Source organism: Myodes glareolus, chromosome 1, assembly GCF_982192425.1.
Source record: "Myodes glareolus chromosome 1, mMyoGla1.1, whole genome shotgun sequence".
In the NCBI taxonomy this organism is placed as follows: domain Eukaryota; kingdom Metazoa; phylum Chordata; class Mammalia; order Rodentia; family Cricetidae; genus Myodes; species Myodes glareolus.
The window spans coordinates 110,733,027-110,737,531 of NC_142026.1; the positions used below are offsets into that span (position 1 = coordinate 110,733,027).

At 40.1% G+C, this 4,505-nt stretch overlaps 1 pseudogene; it reads left to right on the plus strand.

Annotated features, from left to right (window-relative positions):
- The first annotated feature begins 3,206 nt into the window (after positions 1 to 3,206).
- LOC125394597 (ADP/ATP translocase 2 pseudogene) lies at positions 3,207 to 3,727 on the plus strand (annotated as a pseudogene).
- The last annotated feature ends 778 nt before the right edge of the window (positions 3,728 to 4,505 follow it).

Below are 4,505 nucleotides of genomic sequence, written 5' to 3' on the forward strand. Positions count from 1 at the left end.
ACTTTGCTCTTGGGGGACCTTTGTCATTTCTAGGGGAGACTGAATCTTTGGTCCTTGTTCTTTAAAATAATGACTTGTGACCTGGGCCAAACTTCCACTGATGAAAATGGTGCATGGTTTAATGACCTCTGAGCTGTTGAATATAACTTTGTTCTCTTTTAAGTAGGCTTTAACGTGTGTTAATTCACTTAAGATTTGCACTGTGCCAAAGCAGAGATCAAGGCCAGCCTCAGGAGCATCAGTACTTTTGAAATTCCTTTGATATGCGTCTTCTATAAATTCTCTGTTCCAACAGTGAAATAGAAAGGGATTAAAAAACAAGGCAGCTTTCTGATAGACACAACTTTTTAGCATCTAGAGTAGAACCTTAGAGAAATTGAGACCAAAAATATTTCAAATGGAAAATATGAACCATGGTGAAGCATTTCTTCATTGAGACACATGAAACTTTTACCTCACAGTGTTTCCACCTTGTAAATGTTTTACCTATGATCTCAGGATTTCCATTTCAAGTCTTCAGCACCATTGCATGAAAGAGCAAGGAAGGCCTTGACATCGTCAACGTGGTGGCCTTGCCTCGTAAAACAGGACTCATCTACCTGTTTGTTTATAGTGTTCTGCTGTAGAAGTTCCAGTAAGTTGTGTGTGTGTGTGTGTGTGTGTGTGTGTGTGTGTAGGAACTCTTCCTACAAATTTCTTAGTAGAGTATGGAAACTGAAAGTTAATAAATAAACGTAATTACGTGACAACACAAGAAGATGCATATATTTGAGGGTATTGGAACCTAAAAGTCATCCCCAATTTAACAGTAGATTAGTGTACTGTATTTAAGGATTAAATAGGTTAAATTATTTAAATTTCCTTACTTTTATTTTAATTTGCAGCTTTCCTTGGATTATCATGAAGTCTGTCACATGATATGAGAGAATTTATATTTTTCATATACAGAGTCTAGAAGATGAATAGTGTATAGAATGAGCTTAAAATGGCCTTTGAAATTTGGAAATTCTGCTCTATTGAACACTGAGGTACTTCTTTTCCTTGATCTCATTATTATCAGCTTCCTGTTGTGTGTCTTGTACAGTCTTTGGCCTCAGAAGAATGTCACAGTGAGTTTGGGGCTACACACCAGATCAAGGCTACTTTCTGTCCATCCTGCTCTCTGAAAACTGCAATACTGCAATGGCTTTGTAGCTTCTTCATTGGCAGTTCAAGCACAAAACACAGCACTTAGTTGTCTGGGCACTGGGAAGCTCTAGACCACAGAGGCCAGTCAGATATTCTGCATATCAGATATTTACGTTAGGGTTCATAACAGTAACAAGAGTACAGCTATGAAGTAGTAATGAAAGAATTTTATGGTTGGGAGGGCTCACCAAAACATGAGGGACTGTATTAAAGGGTTGCAGCATTAGGAAGCTTGAGAACCACTGCTCTAGACAAAGCTGTGCTTGAACTGATAGTGCCTGGCTCTGCTTACACTTAACTACCTAGTGCCACAGTGAATGACTCACAAGTGTGTGTGGAGGGTGTAAATTTGCACTCCCAGGCTCTTAGGAGAAGAAGGTAAGAGGGGACATATCTTCTCAAAACTTAGTGTACTTAATGGGTTTTGCAAAGTGATAGCTTGTCATGTATGCAGACAATATTGGTTGGATTTAATGAGTCCAGTGAATGAGAATATTAGGTATATGGATGAAGTGTGCTGTGGGAACTGGAATGTATTTTTAGTAGGCCTGCTGTATGTGCACCTCTCTGTTGTAGCGTTACTGACAACAAGAGACATTGCATTTACAAGATCAATAAGGAAACAATTCGGGAAGATCAAACCATTGTCTATGTCAGAGTTAGAATTCAAAGTCAAGTGTGGGTCAAAAGCCCTTGCCATGGCCACTCTATCATGATGCCACTCCACCCAAGAGGAAGTTTTCATCTAGATCTGTGTGGTGTGCACCAACAATTGCAGGTACAACCAATGTCAGTGTAAGGAACCTTATGTACACTGTAGACATTTGACGAAGGTAAACCAAATGATACCAGAACTACCATCTAGCTCAGAGTTCCAGAAGACTAGACTTTAGGTTTGAGATTTTCTCCTTGGTCCTTCTTCATCTGATCTAGCTGATGCTTTGCTGGCATAAACCACCTCCTCCCAAGGTTTCCATTTGCAAAAACAAGAGGACCCTTGAGACCAACAGCTACTTATTTATTTTCAAATGTTTTACATGAAAATAATAGTGTGAGGCTTTTCCTGAACTGTCTTTCCGAAATGACCCTTGACAGGAACTGGGAATAGTCTTGTCAATGCAGCCGTTATCGTTGGGACCAAAAGGGGTGTGGGAGGGAAGGTGGAATTTCCGAGTTCTTTGTACATAGGAACGAAATGTCTGTCGTTTAGTTAAAATAAATTATTGATTTTTAAATCAAATCAAAATATTGAGTCAAACAAGTGGGTACTGTACTTGAGTTTTCACTCATTTATAAGGACTGTTTTGTTTCCCACTGGTTTATGAATAGGGGAGGAAAATGGGTTATAAATAACAAAAACATGTTTCAGAATTTATGAAAACTGGGAGGCAATTATAGGACAGTCTGGAAAAAAAAGTTTAAATTGCCATCAGTTCCCAGAAAAAAAAAACATGTGATCCTTTCTTGCCTTATCAGGTAAGTAAGTGGACAGAATGTTTTCAAGTCAGTTTTGGAATTGACTCAGTTCCTTTTTCCATTGGAGCCTGGTGCACAAAGCTCAAATTATTCCTCCACATCTCCAGAGCTTTCCCCTTTTCATGGGAACAAAGCCTTAAGTGTCTTCAGTATCAGTCAGGTTTCAGGGTTTGGGATGGGGAAGGTTGCAAGTGACTAGCTTTACTGGAACAGGCCAAGAAAGGTAGGTACAAATTTAACTAGAATAATGACCAATAGCTTTGGAAGATCAAGTATTGATCCTCTCCCCAGGAATTAAGAGATTATGTAATTTGAGAGAATTTTGATATTGTTGCTTAAGGATCTACAAAATGTGTAGGTGTGCACGTGTGTGCACATATGTACATGCATGTGTGCTTGCATGTGTGTGTGTCCATGCATGCGGGTGTGCGTTTGTGCCCTGACAGTAGAAGCAAAGTAGAAGATTAGGTTTCCCTAGAGTCTAAGCTGGTTGTCAGCCCAGTCCTGTCCCATGCTCATCTGCCTTTTCCTTTTCTTTCAACATGATAGATGCTGCTGGGTCTTTCGTGTACCCTCTTAATTTTGCCCATACGATTTAGCAGCTGATGTGGGCAAAGCTGGAGCTGAAAGGGAATTCAAAGGCCTTGGTGACTACCTGGTTAAGATCTACAAATCTGGTCGGCTTAGGGGCCTGTACCAAGGCTTTAAAGTATCAGTCCAGGGTATTAGCTTCTCCTGAACTGCCTGCTTTGGTATCTGTGACCCTGCAAAGGGAATGCTTCCAGATCCCAAGAACACTCACATATTCATCAGTTGGATGATTGCACAGTCTGTCATTGCTATTGCTGGCCTGACTTCTATCCCTTTGACATGGTTCGCCGTTGTATAATGATGCAGTCAGGATGGAAAGGAATGATATGTATACAGGCTCTACTGACTGCTGTAAGAAGATTGCGCGGGATGAAGGATGCAAGACTTTTGTCAGGGGTGCATGGTTCAGTGTTCTGGTGCCTTTGCGCTTGTCTTGTATGATGAGATCCAGAAGTACACAAAATTATGTTAGCTGTTCTCCCCGAGAACGGGCATACTGTATAATAAACCATATCTTGAACATTCTGGACAGATTTTCTGGCTTTGTCTGTTTTATTGATGACAGTTATTTATCAGTTGAGAAGTGGGAGGCAGTAATAATCATCTGACCAGTTTTCTTTTAAAGCCATTTCCATAGTGACAATAACGATGGGACTCAATAGTATTTTTATTTCAGTCACTCCTAATATTAAGCATTGGAGAAATAAAAAAAATAACTAAAGATAAAAACCATGGGTTTCCATGTAGAAAATAGAATCCAGAGACCAGAACAGGGACTATGTCAGGCCTAGATCAAAGTGCCATGGGCTGATTCAGTTACAGACTGACAAAAGTAACTCCATGTTTGCTGCCAGAAAGCAAGACTTTAGAAGAAGGCTGGATTTTGGGGGAGGGAAAGGATGCCCCTGGGTCTTTTTCCCTGACTTCTTTTCTTTCATGGGCTACAGGAGACTAGCCCCCTTGGGCTTTGGTGATTGTGTCATTGTCCAGTGTATTTCATGGTTACTTTTCTCTACCTGGGTACTTTTTTCTTTTTTCTCCTTTCCTTATTATTTTGTGACACGCGTGGCCACTTCCCTCTCCTTGCCCTTTTTTTAGGAAACACTTGGGCACTCATGCAAATGAACAAATGAAGCAAACCAACAAAGACAAAAGGTCGATGAGTGTCACAATTGATCTCGTAAATTTTTTTTTCCCAAAACTTTGTTTCAGGAGTAAATTTTTTTACACCACTTAGCAAGAGTAGAACA